Source organism: Epinephelus moara, chromosome 20, assembly GCF_006386435.1.
Source record: "Epinephelus moara isolate mb chromosome 20, YSFRI_EMoa_1.0, whole genome shotgun sequence".
NCBI classification, from domain to species: domain Eukaryota; kingdom Metazoa; phylum Chordata; class Actinopteri; order Perciformes; family Serranidae; genus Epinephelus; species Epinephelus moara.
The window spans coordinates 43,536,019-43,552,123 of record NC_065525.1 but is presented as its reverse complement, the minus strand read 5'-3'; the positions used below and the strand labels follow the sequence as shown (position 1 = coordinate 43,552,123).

The following is a 16,105-nucleotide window of genomic DNA, read 5'->3' as shown; positions in this document are numbered from 1 at the left end:
TTGATCTTTTATTTTGTATTAATATTTCATTTTTATTGCCTTTTTGCCCAGTTTCCATTGTATTTAAATATGTATTTATTAATTACTATACTTACTATAGTTACCTTATTCTGTTTTTCAGTGTTAATTATCCTGATTTAATTTCTAAATTTCTTATCATTTAAGTTTTTGGTCAATTTTCTTTGCCTTTATTTTTATCATTCCGGTTAAATTTTAATCCGTCTGGTTTCACTTTATTTATTTTTTTATTATTGAAACCTATTTTGGTAATTTTAATAAAACTTTTAAGTTTAGTCAGAATTTAAAGAAACCCTTGTTGAATATAACTTTTATTTACTTATTTTTTTATCATTATCCCAGTTAATTTTATTCTGCCCTGGTTTAATTTATTTTTATTACATTTTTTATTAAAATTCTTTAAAGAAACTGTTGTTTAATATAATTATTTTATTTTTCTTTTATTCTTTTTTTTTTATATATATATTATTCTTTCCGTTATCACAGTTAGATTTTATTCCATCTTGGTTTTACTTAATTTTTTTAAAATTTATTTTTTGGTAAATTCAAATTAATTTGACACTTTTTATTATAATTATGAAACATGTTACTTATAGACATTACATGCACAAGCATAATTATGACATACTTCAAAACACATTATGCACTAATAAACTGTACAGAAAGAAGCAAAAGTAAAACTACAATTACAAAAATTCAAACGTAAAGAAATTCTGCCATTCAGCCACAATGAGATGAACCCACTAAACACTTTTCCATGGAAAAATAAATCTGTTAAAATAATATTAACAATAATATATAAAATTAAATAGTTCACCCAATTTAAAAAGGTCTTGGCTTCACATGAGGATAATAATAGATAAATGAAAAACTAAACACTAACTGCATCTCAACAGAAGGGCCTCAACAACAGTAAACTGATGACCAACTTACCCTCATATCTAGCTGACCACAGGGTGGCGCTGTTGTTCTGTCTGTGAAACAGCTGACGCTGCAGAAAAGGAGAGCAAACACTGCAGTGTCAGGAAGACAGAACAAATTTCTACTAGATTATGTAAATCAGGTGTTTTCAAAGTCCAACACTGATCCCCCCCGACAACCAGACACACCTTAGACAATTAGCACCCCAGCTGGTGTGTAAACAGGAAGTATAATGGAGTCATGGAGTCACAACTGCTTTAACCTGTAGTTCTTTACATTTTGGTAAACTGGAACATTAAAGGTTTGCAGAATTAGCAGGTGCTGTTTGCTGTCATGTTTCCTCCCATTCTTCCTGTGTGAAACTGCTCAAGCTGTCAGCTTGTGAGCAGCATATTCCTCAAGTCCAGCCACAAATCCTTGACTGGATTCAGATCTGGACTCCAACTGGGCCGCTGCACCACATCGTAATCATTGTTTAGAAACCAATCCTGTAAGTTTGGCTTTCACGGTGCAGGTTTCTCACAGACTGCTTCAGGTTTTCTTCCAGGATCTTCAATCTTTTGGTGGCATTCATTTTACCCTCACAAGCCTTCAGTGTCTGCTGAGGAGAAGAATCCGTACGGTCTGGTGCTGCCACCACCACGCTCCATGGGCACTGTGTGTTTATGATGATGATTATGATGATGTTTCCTTTAACGGTGGCTTTCATCTTTGCTGCTCTGGAATAAGCTGCAACTGTATAGGAGGAGGAGCTCAGATATCCAGGAGGAGAACTACGGTTTCTTCGTGCTCGAATTGAGGCGGTTTAGCAGCCGATGAGATCTCCTCCTGGACGTCTCCCTTTAGAGATAAATCAACAGCTGTCGTCCAGCACTTGTGTTCTTTTCTTTGTCATGCTTTCTTGTTCTTGTTGTTCACAAAAGAGTCATGACAGGCTTGACATTTAACACAGCAGTGTCGGCCTTTAATGTGACATAAAACATACACGTCAGCAGCATTTCATATACATTAATAATGGCATTAACACAGCAATAACTGTCATTTACTTTCACACCGTGTCCTAACTGGATGGGACACGAGCAAACGTCAGTGACAAAATCAGTTTGACTGCATTGTTTTCTACTGGACTGTCCTAACTGTCTGTGAGCAGCACGATGCAGCACGATGCAGCATGATGCAGCACGCCGCTTTGAGCTGAACTTTCGTTGAACGCCACATTTCTATTTTTATTCTGTTGCTCAAGTTGGAAGAGCTGCAATGGACGAAGACTGGCTGATTCACAAGGTTTTATCTACATGAAACCTTATTTCACTACAAAAACCTAAATAAGTTGGAATCTGTCAGGAAGGAGATCGCCAAGAAGATGACGTGTTTAGTTTTGTGTAGTTTTTCTTCTGCTAGTGTCCTTGTCACTACTGGTAGCATGAGACTACCTGTGCAGCCCACTCAGGTTGCACAGGTAGTCCAGCTCCTCCAGGATGGCACATCCATACGAAGGTTTGCTGTGTCTCCCAGCACAGTCTCAAGAGCATGGAGGAGACACCAGGAGACCAGCTGTTACACCAGGAGAGCTGGACAGGGCCGTAGAAGGGCATCAACCCAGCAGCAGGACCGCTATCTGCTCCTTTGTGTGAGGAGGAACAGGAGGAGCACTGCCAGAGCCCTACAACATGACCTCCAGCAGGCTACTGGTGTGCATGTTTCTGACCACACTGTCAGAAACAGACTCCATGAGGGTGGCATGAGGGCCCCACGTCCTCTAGTGGGACCTGTGCTCACAGCCCAGCACCGTGCAGCTCCATCATTCACCAGAGAACACCAGAACTGGCAGGTCCACCATTGGCGCCCCGTTCTCTTCACAGATGAGAGCAGGTTCACACTGAGCACATGTGACAGGCGTGAAAGAGTCTGGAGACGCCGTGGTGAACGTTATGCTGCCTGTGACATCATCCAGCATGACCGGTTTGGTGGTGGGTCAGTGATGGTCTGGGGAGGCAGATCCTTGGAGGGTCACACAGACCTCCATGTCATAGCCAACAGTACCCTGACTGCTGTTAGGTACCAGGATGAAATCCTCAGAGCGATTGTCAGACCTTATGCTGGTGCAGAGGGCCCTGGGTTCCTCCTGGTGCAGCGTGTCCTGGGTTCCTCCTGGTGCAGTGGGCCCTGGGTTCCTCCTGGTGCAGTGGGCCCTGGATTCCTCCTGGTGCAGAGGGCCCTGGGTTCCTCCTGGTGCAGAGGGCCCTGGGTTCCTCCTGGTGCAGAGGGCCCTGGGTTCCTCCTGGTGCAGGATCCGGCCTCATGTGTTCAGACTGTGTAGGCAGTTCCTGGATGATGAAGCTGACCAAATTTAACTGAGCACCTATGGGACGTTATGTATCGGTGCATTTGATGCTGCCAAGTACCGCCACAGACTGACCAGGAGCTCACTGCTGCCCTGATCCAGGTCTGGGAGGAGATCCCCCAGGACACCATCCACCGACTCATCAGGAGCCCAGACGTTGTCAGGAGTGCGTACAAGCAGGAGGGGGCCGTACACACGACTGAGTCACATTATGAGTTGATGAATTTGGTTTCCAGTGACCGTTGTTACGTCATTTTCTTCTCAAGAAATTATACAATTTACATCAGTAAAATCTGATGTGTGATTTAAGTGATCATCGTGCAGCGAGGCGGCATGATGATGCAATATTCCCACCTTAAACAGGCATTGTAAATGAAGCTATTAACATGGATTCAGCTGCAAACCAGACTGAGAGTGGTTCGACTGAGTGATGAGGAGACTGTAACCTTCCTCACATATCATGTTTTTCTTTGTGCTTTGACTGAAGCTCATTTAATTACATCATCTTGGTGCATCCTTTTCTCCTGCTGTGGTTTAATGACACCAGACTGGAGATTTACTGCCTACTTATCTCAATGAACCAATTCTTAATACTCACACAACAGGAATGGATAGAAGTGTATAATAATCTGTATTTGAGACCTGGACGAGTAGCAGAAAAAGGATTGATGGGTGATTATTGGCTGTGGCGTGTTACCAGTCTCATCAAAAGAACGTTTGTACAACTTTCATTCATTTAAAATCTGTAGCTGCTGTTGGTTCCAGTCTCCCTGCAGGTCCAGTCGTCTCTGTCTTGTTTCTTGTGAATATCTCTGAATATTTTGCTGATGACTCAACATTTTCTTCTAATTAGCAGGTGATATTTTGGGTGTTGTGAGCTCCTTGTCCAGCTCAGTCACACGCACGCACCCGCACACACGAGCACTGGAGTGCGTGCAGACTCTCTGGGTCTCTGGGGGTTAAAATGTCTTTGAAGTCGGGAGATAATTATCCAAGCATGCAGGGGTAATTAACAGTGTCCAGCTCATAAATAAACACATTTCCTCTGCACACACACCATTAATGAAGCAGACGCCGCTGGAACAGAGTCTGTCTTCTGCAAAAGAAAAAAAAGAAAACCCAACAAAACCTCCAGAGAAGTCAAGCAGTCTGTTTGGTTAAAAAATAAACTGAAAATATTTAGTACTCAAGTTCAAATATAACAAGTCAAATTCTGATTTTGAAATTTAAGTCAGTCTATGAAGCTGCCCAAATCTGAAATCCAGGCACTAAAACTCAAACTTGAACCTTCACCCTGACTGATATCCGGTCCAATCAGGCTACAATCTGTCAGTCACATGATCCAAGAATAAGTTCAGATGAGTGACTACAAATTAATTAATCAATAATTAATATCTGTCTCACACTGGAGTGAATCATCTCAGGGAAAACATGCAGCAGCAGTCCTGAGGAGAATCATGTTTGTACTTCTACATTGTGGGGACACAATGGTCTAAACTTGTTCACACACTCACATTACGGGGACGTCCCTGCAGTGTGGGGACATACGGCAGGTCCCCACAAGGCAAACTGATAAATTTTAGAATCAAGACTCAGTTTTGTGACAGAAACAATCTAATAAATCTGTGCACACCTGCAGCCAGACAGAGAAACAAAACGTCCTCTGGCTGAAAACAAAACATGTGGTCGCTGTTCGTGTGAACGCCTCAGCTCACTGCCATCTGCGTCCTCGTGAATATTAATGATGGCAGCGGCTTCACACCTTTGAAGTTCTGATGCTATTAGCAGCAGAGCTCTCAGTGCTGAAAACATGACAATGGAGGAGTAATTACACAGCAATTATGGCTTTGTAATAAAAAGAACATGGGTGTTTTCGGGCCTCGTTCAGCTGCTGTTAAGCATTTCATCACAATTATTAACATACACATCCTGTAAGATTAACCTAAATTCACCTTAAACACCTATCCAAGATATACCCAAAGTAAACTGAAAGTGTTTTCCCCAGCAGTCAGAATCACTGTAAGAGCTTCTGTCATTGAGTTATATAAGTTTAAACACACTGAAAAGTTTTTTTTGTTAGTTTGTTTTTATCTTTGCCTGAATATTTTCTTTAAAAAAGATGCTGCAGATGCTGCTGGAACTGGGAGGTGTTAGCTGTATAACACAATGGGGCCGTATCATGAAGCCTCACATAGTCCAAATTCAAAGTAGATTACAATCCATCCGTTTTCATCCACTTCTCCGAAGCAAAGTCGCGGGGGCAGCAGGCTGAGCAAAGCACCCCAGACGTCCCTCTCCCCATCAATGCTTTCCAGCTACTCCTGGGGGACCCCGAGGTGTTCCCAGGCCAGACGAGATATATAATGCCTCTAGTGTGTTCTGGGTCTGCCCCAGGGCCTCCTACCAGTGGGACGTTACCCGAATACTGCTAACGGGAGGCGCCCAGGAGGATCCTGATCAGATGCCCAAACCACCTCAACTGACCCCCTTTGGATGCGAAGCAGCAGCAGCTCTACTCCGAGCTCCTCACCCTATCTCTAAGGCTTGAACAACCGTATACGCTTCCGTCAGCAGCGGCATTTTACCGGCAGTTTACAAGCTGCAACATCTTCCTCTGGTTTCCAGCAGATCTTCTTTCTTTGTTTTTGGACATGGCAGTGTTGTTCTATTCCACAAGATGTGTAACAGCGCCCCCTGTCTCGTAACAGTGAAAACAGGGATTGATGGAATATCTCTTCAATGGCAGGGAAAGAGTTAAGAGGATAAGCAGCAAATCTTCACATTTGAGACGCTGGAATGACCTCAACCATCAAAAAGTTGGCAATTAATTTTCTGTTAATCGACTGATTGTTTCAGCTGTACTTGTGTAAACTGCCGGATTGTTAAATTAAAACAAGACATCTTATTTTATAAGCCGTTATTAGTTAGTCTAGTGTGCAAAAATTTGAATCTGTAGAGTGGAGTATAAAGCACAATACTTCCCTCTGAGATGTTGCAGAGTACAAGTATAAAGTGTCATGAGAAGAAAATACTAATTTGTTCTATAAGTACAGTACTTGAGTAAATGCACTTATTACATGCTCATTATTTATATTTATTACACTTGTTTATTATCATTACTTAAATTCATGAGACTTATTAAATGCACTTAGTTACGTTTCACCGCTGACAACCTGTAACTTGAGCACAGTTAATGCTGAAGCATGTTTGTGTGTTGCTCCTGCATTCAGGCATTTTTTTAATTGCCGCCATAACGAGCTGGAAGAGAAGAAGTTTCAGGCTTCATTAGAAACACTCTCACCTTTTAACTGCTGTGAGAGCGAGCTGCTGGAGGGGGCTGATTGACAACACGCTAATTAACCAATCAAGGAGCGCGTGGCGAGCAGTCACCTGTGTGGTCACTCTGAGTGCAATTACCTTCTGGCTGCTCCCCTGCTTCCTGTTCAGCCAATCTGTCGGCCTCCGAGAGCCTAATGACCCGCTAATAAGACAAGCGTTCTGGAGTCCATCTTAATGAAAATCAGCCGACCCCCCTCCCTCCTCGATCTCCCCTCGACGCCGCCGTGGATCATTGAAGCCGGTCCTCGACCTTTTGTCACCTCGGCGAGCTGAGAAGCCACGCGGCGTTGGAGATTATTAAAGAGGAGAGATGATTTCCTGAAGAGGCAGCTGGACTTAATTCTCTCCTCTGAAAAGAGAAATGAGGTAGCGGAGGACGGTGGCCTCTCAGCACGAAATGAAAAACCTGCTCTTTGATTTTTCCCCCCTCTCATCTCTCGATCCCCAGGTCATTATTAGACGTGATTGGATGAAGCTGACGGGTCCGCCTGTCTGTCCTGCTGCCTGGAGAAGCTTCACACCTGGGAAAACCCTGTCGCTCCAAAACTTCTAAATCTGGACTGTTCACTTTGACATAAGAAAATAAGTGAGTGAATATCTGAACTGTTTCAGCTCTATTAAACAACTTAAGTGGAGGATATAAAAGCTCTCAGACTGTAGCTAGTTGAGAAAGCTTCAGCAAACATGACAAAGTTATTTTTATAAAAGACGCCACCAACAGCTTTGAGCACAGTCTTTGGGTACTTGTACTTTACTTTCACATTTTATGCTTTCTTAGGCGCTGATCACACGGAAAGCATTTTAGAAGCTGGAGGCGGCTTTTTGAAATTGTTTTTAAGCAGAATGAAGCTTTTTGAGCTGTTTCTGTGTTGTGACGCGCCGCTTGTTTCTGCGTTCTAGTCGCTTGGCATTTTTGACGGAGTGCTCTGAACTCAAGTTGGAAAAACTTCAACTCAGAGCGGAAAAGCACCCAGCGGCATCTCTTTTTTCGCCATCTTTTTCCCATTGTCCAATTGGATGATTTGAGAGGCGGGCCTTCTGCAGTGGTCACAACAACAAGTTTACAGTTGGTAAACAATGGAGGAGAAACTGGTGGTAGTGGTTGTTGGATACCCAGAGCTATACGGCCTGATGATAGACAGCAGGTTGTCAAACTGCCCCTGAGTCATCCTAAAATATGCCTGGAAACGTCCATGATGGAGGAGAAGCTCCTGGACCAACTGGTGGTACTCCCCATGATCCAGCCTCTTTTTTAGGGTCTCATGTACCCACACAGATCTCTGTTTATCTGCTGACAGCCTCTCACCCTCAACCAGAGCTACAGACAGTACCCTCTGCCTCAACATGGCAGCAGCTACACACTGATTACTGGGAAATAACCACCAAATTCAATTACCCCAATTATGAAGAAATTCCCTCAAAGCGTTCTTGATACATCGTGTTCATAAGAATTGGACGTTAATCCATGTACGGACGGACAGACGGGTGGAAACCCAAAAACATAATGCCTCCAGTCTCGGCTGTCGCTGTCGCAGAGTCGTTAAAATCTATGTACTTCATCCACCACTGCGTTAAAACCTTCAAACAGCTGAGTCCAGAGGAAAGACCTCAAAGACATTTCCACCTGAAACACAAGAAAATAAGCCTGAACGACACCTGGAGCATCATGGGTAACGAGTCGCCTTATTACAGCAAGTCACACAGTGAGAGAGGCTGCAGTGTTTTAGGGTGACAGTGATCAACGGGCGGTTACGGTCGCACAACCTGCTATTAAATCTAATGGGATGTTGGACTATTGTGTGTGTGTGTGTGTGTGTTGCGGGGAAAGTGACAGTATATTTTGCAGAGGTATGAATATTTTATGGAGTGAACTCATTAGACGCTCGGCCTCTCGGGAGCTCAGAGGAGTTTGTTTTGTTCCAGATTATTTGCGTGATGAATTATACATCTCTGGGATTCAACAATATGAAAACAACACGGCTACAATTAGATGGAGGGTGGAGGGCTATATTTACACTCCACACATCAAAAAGCCGCCTGGCCCACTTTACTGTCCACCAGCTCACTTCCTGTCTGTGAAGGACACTTTAAATCTGCTTTTAAATAATAATAATTATTAGTATAATAAATGATATCTGGAATGAAACTCGTGTATTTCTACAAAGTGCTTCATATTGATTTAAACAAAGTGAATCTTTGTTCTATTTTTAGACAGTATTTGTTGTGTTCTCACAGCGGATCACATCAACCCACACAGACTCCGACCTCTTTTAAAGGAATAGTTCAACACTTTGGGAATACTCTGAAACATCTCATGTCTGTGTGTTAAATTAAACATGTGGTGCTTGCTGCTGCATTCCAAAAGTTGAACTCAGATTGTCCCAGGGCCAGTGTCGGGCAGTAATGTGTTATAGTAATAATATTACTTTTTCCAGTAATGAGCAGTGTAACTAATTACTGATAAAATTTCAGTAATAATATTACAGTTACCCGAAAACCAAACAACTCATCACAACGTTACTTTTGTTATCACATCACTGCTGACTTGAAATAAAGCATCACATCAGCGGACTCATTTTAGTAATCGTTGCACTGCCCAGGAACGTCACAAAGGAACAAGCTAATTTTCAAGATGGAAACGCTTACCTTAGCAGCTGGAAATATTCCCATTACTTTGATTTTGTTGGGAAGAAAAATGATGAGCACACTGTTACTGCACGTATTCGTACTAAAACTTTCATCTGTAAAAACACATCCTCAAACCTACGATCTGAAACACCGACTACGACAAACAGCACAACAGCGTGAAGCACCAAGAAATACACCGCACCAAAAGTGAGCCCTCCTCGGCTGCAGAGGTCAGCTGTAGCTCTACACTGGCTGGACAACCCAAACTGGATGTTAATCATGGACAGCTGCAGCTACAAAGAAGTGATGAAGCTTGTGGTTGGATATGTGGTGGATGAAATGTTGCTCCATGAGTGACTCTCTGTCTTTCAGGCAGAGCCTTGGGAAAATACTGGTCACAGGTGACAGAAAACCTCCAGGTAAAATAAAGCTATCTAGCTTTAGCTACACATATGTGCGATTCCCCTGACATTCACACAGAGGCACACATCTGGATTTTGGGGAGACATGCAATCACCAATTTTATGGGGTGTAATGGAAAAGTAATATTATTTGTTCTTTAGAGTAAAGAGTAATGAGTAATATTACATTTTTAGAGTAACTCAGCCCAACACTGCTCAGGGCACAGCTGTTGTACCCTGAAAAATATACATGTACATGTCACTCTGCCGTCGCTCTGGCGTTTGAGCACGCCTGCTGTGCGTCTACACTGAAACCAATTAATTTGAGGGAGCAAGAAAAGCGCATGTGTAGAGGCCCTACATTTATCCTGTTCATCTTGGTGTTGTGAAAGGAGCTTTAAAGTTGCAGTAGTTCACCCTCAGTGTTCTAATCTGTCGAAGTGCTGAAGTTATTGTTAAAAAAAATGAGTGAAGGAAAATATTCGGTTGACGTGACCTCTGGTGTCATGTTCACATTACTGCTGATGGGAGCCAATAAACACCTCTGAGAGGATTCCTGAATACCAATTTTATCTTTTCCCAGTAAAGACAAAAGCCAGATGTTCGTGGGTGTTGGTGGTTTTTTGTCAAGTGGTGAAGGGGCTAAAAAGTGATTTGGTTTCTGAAGAACACAAAAGAATCTACTGAGCAGATGTTTATGCTGCAGCAGAAAAAAAAACAATTTCAGTTGGACCTCATCAGATGAAGTAAAGCTCCAACACTGTCTACAACACACTGAAGAAACTCTGTTCACTTTTCACCAGCTTTCTGTCTTTATGGTTGACTGTACCTTTAACAGTGTGATGGGGGGGTTTGTCTCCAATCTCCGCCGGCTCCATTAGAGAGCTGACAGGGCTGTGAATGGGCTGGAGGCCTCGTGGCCTCGGAGCAATCACCACGGCCATTTCACACCCTGCTGATCCCCTCATCTGCTGCAGAGACGAGAGAGGGGCTCCGAGGGCCCTGGAGGCCCCTGATGAAGTCCTGACCTTGCTCTCCAGAGCCCACAGGATTAAAAAAATACTCCTTTTGCTCACAGTGAAGACGGCTGCTCAAGTTAGTCGACGGACAAATTGGAAAGTTTTATAGCAAGATGAGAAAAGTGACTGGAGTCAGTGGACTTCACAAAATGAGGAGAAACGTGGGATACATACATTTAAATACTACATGTTTATGTCATAGAAAAACTCAATAAAAAGAAATTGAATTATTGATGTTCCCGTCAAATTTCCTATTATGAAAACTTTTCTTAACTTCCTCGTTTAAAACAAACTTTTAACGATCAATGTTCACAGTGTGGTTTTAAATGTCCACTGGAAATGCAAAAGAAGTGAGAAAGCCTCAACAGCCTCATGTATAATACACACTACCACTTTATTAGGTACACTTATTTAAAAAACCACAGATGATTAAGAAGCTTGCGTGAAGTGGAACGGATCGGTACATTTAGTTGCTGGAGTTAAAAGATGTGGCAAATCAAATCAAACTGGCCGTGTCAGAAAACATATCAACCTCAAGAGTCCTGTGAGACGGCGTCTGGGCTTTTTCGAGGTGCATTCACAAGTTGTTTCATTTGTCGTAAATTTTAACAACAATTCACCTAAAGAACCAAGCAGGCACGCCTTATTGCACAATCCTAATCTTTGTCAAAGCTTGTCATTTTCAGCGTGTAGGTTGTCAGGTTGGAGGTTGTTTCACAAAGTGAAGGGGATTTTTAGAACAGCAACATGAAGATTGGGGAAGGAAGAGAGAATGTCGGCCTAAATCAGCTGACCAGGTTTATAGCCACCGTCTACACCCAGTGAGTCAGACTAACTGATCGTCAGCACTGGTTACTTTTAACCATGACCACCATGTTTCCCTAACTGTAAACTTAAACTTTAACCATAAAGGTGAGTTCACATTATACCTTACAGCTTGTTGACAGTGAATTTAAACTTTGTGTCCTTGTGAAATATTTTGTTCTACAAGTTTATTTGCTTCCCTTTTCCCCCAAAGGTCGGCGATGTCAAGGAGACTTGCTGTATTTGATGTGTAAAAATTCACAAGCAGATTTCTGCAGAAAGTGGTAACCTCAGGGGCTGGAAAATGAAGCCAGCGTCGAGGTGCCAAGAACTGCAGTTCCTCTAATGTCCACTTGAGGCTGGCTCAAAGAGCGAGTCAATCCCCACAGACCTCCACGTTAAAATGTCCAACATAAAGCAGGAATAAAAATGTTTACAGCATGATATAAAAATGGTTTTTGACTCTCTGAAGCTGATTTCAACTTTCATTACAACTGTACAGGGGCACATTTTTATTAAACTCATCCGTTTACATTTTATTAAGAGTTCAAATTATGCATAAATAAAAGCGGGCTGATATAAGTTTTAGGCTGTCTGCAGATAGTGTCCCTGACTCCTCCGTCAGATCCGCCCTCTTGCCCATAAATGGTCACTTTGGTTCTAAAAACTGAACTACAGTCTTTAGCCCCTTTTACACCGCCTGTTCAGGGCGGAAGTATTGCGTTGTTATGCCACCTTGTGATTCTGTATATGAAGTACGATCGACAGAGACAGAGTGGTCTCACCTTCAATTCACCACGAGCAGTAGTTAAAATGCTGAAACGGTGTCTGTATAAACAGGACAGCCAGTAGGACGGGATCAGGGGTGGCACGGTTGTGACTTTTTGACAATGTGTTACAAGTGCGACCCACTGCGGGAGATTTTAGAAGTAGCTGTTGGCAGTTAGCGGCTAACTCAAAGAAGAACAGCAGCTAAATGTCTGCAAGTTAGGAAAACAGTGAGCTCCTGACACTCTGAGCAGAGGACGAGATCAGCTGCCACACAACAGAGATGATAAATGACTGTTAATTTCACGTTATGCCACTTTATTGTTTATAGAGATGCTGCCGATGAGTCTGTTACATGTCACACTAGAGGTTGACGCTGTTCAGTTATATGTGACACCTGTCATGCATCTTTTGATTGCGTGATGCCAGAATGCAGTCTGTAATCACACACTGGAGCCGCGTGATGCCGGCGTTGTTTGGTTTTGTGTAAAAATGCAAAGGAGGCGTGTAGAGGGGATGTCGTAGCTCCTCTGTAGCGCCATCTCTGTGTAAAAAGTGTATGTTTTCACCCCTGAAGGCTAATCCACTGATCACAATGATTCTGCTGACGTTTTCCCATTTTCAATGTTGACCAGGCAATTATGATGTTATCCTGTTTAATGTGTCTGTAAACTTTAGTTTTATTTTTCTGTTTCTTAAGTTGTTAGTTACAGCTCTGTCTGGGTTCTTTGGATTTGTGCATATTATTATATGATGCTAATAGAATTAATTAAAAATGTTCAGCCTCACAGATTTGGAAACTTTGTGAACTTCACTAGAATTTAAATTTCTGTGTGTTTTTCTTAAACACTGTTAAAGATGGATCCAGCAGAGCCGAGGTGTCTCCATGTTCTGCAGGTTCAGTATGTTGGTTGATAAACAGCATTAACAGCAGCCTGCACATGTGGATGCAGACTTTAATGAAACTCTAGCAGGCCTCTTCGCTGTGAGCAGAAACAGGGAAACACACAATCAGAGCTGTAAATGACAATCTGCTGCCCGACAAAACCAGGAATGAGACGGCAGGAGGAAAAAAAAAAAGGAATGCCACGTTCAGGGGCTGACGCAGTCCTGCTCATGTAATGATCTCGAATCAGAGGCCACTAAAAGGACAATTTTCCTCCCCAGGCTTTAATGTGTGATACTCATCAGCCTCTCTGCCTCAAATAGAAACTGATGTGCCGGGTCTCTGCCTGTTTCTGGGGAAAGTGAGAATTTCAATTACCTCGCCTCAGCGGCGGCCAATCTTAATAACTTCTTTCTTAATTCATGTTCACGTTGCCGTCGAGGCGTTGCATCCAGGCGTTTCCCCTCACAACGGGCTGCCAAATACGAGACTGGCACCACTTAGCTCCATCAGGACCCCCCTCCCTCCCCGCTAGCCGCCCAGCTCCTGTGGAATAAAGGTCAAGTAATCAGGCATCTGGAAGGACAGCTCATTTGTCATCCCTTGATAAATGCGTCAGCGGCTAATCTGCAGAGCAGGACCCTGCCGCGCCGCCCTGAACAGAAAGGTTAACCGATTCAAAACAGGAAGCGATGGAGGACGATGGTACGGAGAGCAGCAGCAGAAAAAAAAGAATAAAACTCCATTTTGATTCAATTGTTTGGTGGCTATTTCTGGACCAGTGGATTGTGGGAAGGCTCCAACAATAACCTCCACCCCGCTGCTAAACGACAGCAGACTGCAGCGAACATTAACTGTGACAAGACATTACCAGCGATGAGGTGATAGGTTTCACTGCAGGAAAGAAAAGCTGCTGCCTCCATCTCCCCTCTCACATTCACTTCTTCTCCTGCCTCCCAACAGATTTCCTCCCGTCTGCTGGAAGTCGACTTGACAACACTGGAAAAAAAAAAAGTGGAAGGAAAGCCAGCAGAGATTTGATCAGAAAAAAATGATACACATACAGATAGAGGGGAAATGCATAAAGACTGACAAGGTTCTTAAAAGTTCAGGTTAAAGTTGTGCACTCAAAAACGGCTGATAGTGAAAACATTAAAGGCCTTTACACACTGAGGGTGTGACAAAAAAATGACACAAAAATGGTCATTACTTGTCTGCAAATATTTCCCATCAAAACTATTCACACCTCTTCCTAAAAGGATGTGATGCGACTGAGCGAGTGAGCGAGCAACAGATTGTTTCGTTTCCCAATGAAGACGTCCTAAAGCGACGTGTTGCTTGCTTGAAACTCCTCAGTCTGGCTCTATTTTTGCAAGAAAAACAAACAAACAGTCCAACAAATGGCAGCACAGCAAATCACCGCCTTCTCATCCCAACTCATCAAATATCGCTGCTTTGTCTGTCATCACAGTGGGCACTTTTTATCCTCCATATATACCATCTCCTCAGTCCATCCAGGAATTTTACATTCACCCCGCCTCGTCACCACACCTACCTACCAGCCTTTCACCTGCCCACACATTTCTTACTCCTGCCGGTCCTCCACGCCCGCCTCATCAGGCTGTGGATCAATATCCCCTTCCCCATAAAGACGCCCGCTTCACAGACACCAGACGCCAGATTGTTCTTTGTCATTAATGCAAGACTTTCCACTGTCTGTTTCCAGACTGTTTCCTTGGAATCGACCCTGCCCGTCCCCGACCCTCCTGTTTTGTCTGCTCCCCGGTGAACCACTCTGCCTTCTGTTTTCGACCACAAGCTCTGCCTCTGCCCTCCTGGTTCTTGTTCACCTGTTTCCTGCAGCTGTCTGGAAAGAACATCACTCAGCTTTCCAAAGTCTTTTCAAATTACACTACAGTTTTCACAGGAAATGTGCAGTTTCTGCTCCTTAAATGCAAACAGTCTTTTTCAAAATAAACTTGCAACGCTGGTAGAAGACCTTGTATTTACTTTTATTTCCTTGCACTAGCCTGGTGAGACTGTCCTGGTGACGGAAGCTCAACATCCTGTTCTGCTCTCTGTATCAGTCTGGATTCTGTGCCGCACCAGGTGAGAGGTCACCAGACTATCACAGGGCTGACACATAGAGACAGACAACCATTCATACTCACATTCACACCTACGGACAATTTAGAGTCACCAATTAACCTTCATGTCTTTGGACTGTGGGAGGAAGCTGGAGCGACTGGAGGAAACCCACGCTGACACAGGGAGAACATGCAAACTCCACACAGAAGGGCTCCCACACCCCTGGGTTCAAACCAGGAACCCTCTTGCTGGAAGGCGACAGTGCTAACCACTGCACCATCACGCCGCCCCAAACCCAATGCTGACGATTTTTCACAACCCTGTCTAAACATGGTTCCACACAGAAGACAAAACTTAAAGGGCCAGTGTGTAATATTTGGCATGGTTTATTGTCAAATCTGAATCTGAATCTGAATATTCTACCCATCAATATGTTTATACAAGTGTATAATCGCTATAAAATAAAATTCGTTTGGTTTTCGTAGCCTTATAATTATGCTTTTATATATATATAGCAAGGGCCTTGCTTTAGAGAGGTCGCCATCTTGCGCCGCCATGTATGTAAGGCAGACCGAGCGGACAATCCAGCCAGCCAGAGAACGCGTTTCGCGTGTATAAATGGACCAATGAAGACAGCGGAAGGAAGGAAGAAGGAGGAGGAAACAGCAGAGAGTGTTAGTAGTTCGTTGATAGAGAGTAGTGATAAGTTTTTTTAGTTATAGTTTGCGAATGGACCACACTTACCACGCAACAGGAGAGAATGAACCCGAACCGTCATCTGCGAGGAAAAGAAGACGCAACTTCACTCCTTGTGATGCACTCTCTGCGGCGCTTTTCCTCCTGATGATATATCTCCCCAACGATGGTAGCAGTAGCACCAAATCCCATT

The 16,105-nt window shown here is 43.4% G+C and overlaps 2 protein-coding genes and 1 pseudogene across 5 annotated transcripts in view; 1 reads left to right on the top strand and 2 right to left on the bottom strand.

Moving 5' to 3' along the window:
• Positions 1–16,105, bottom strand: part of LOC126407724 (E3 ubiquitin-protein ligase TRIM21-like) — a 409,915-nt gene that overhangs the window by 58,753 nt on the left and 335,057 nt on the right. The window lies entirely within an intron of this gene.
• LOC126407718 (E3 ubiquitin-protein ligase TRIM21-like) overlaps positions 1–16,105 on the bottom strand; it is a 363,104-nt pseudogene that overhangs the window by 69,350 nt on the left and 277,649 nt on the right.
• The window catches only part of LOC126407721 (E3 ubiquitin-protein ligase TRIM21-like), a 297,595-nt gene that overhangs the window by 267,126 nt on the left and 14,364 nt on the right, over positions 1–16,105 (top strand). The gene's annotated exons all lie outside the window — the stretch shown is intronic.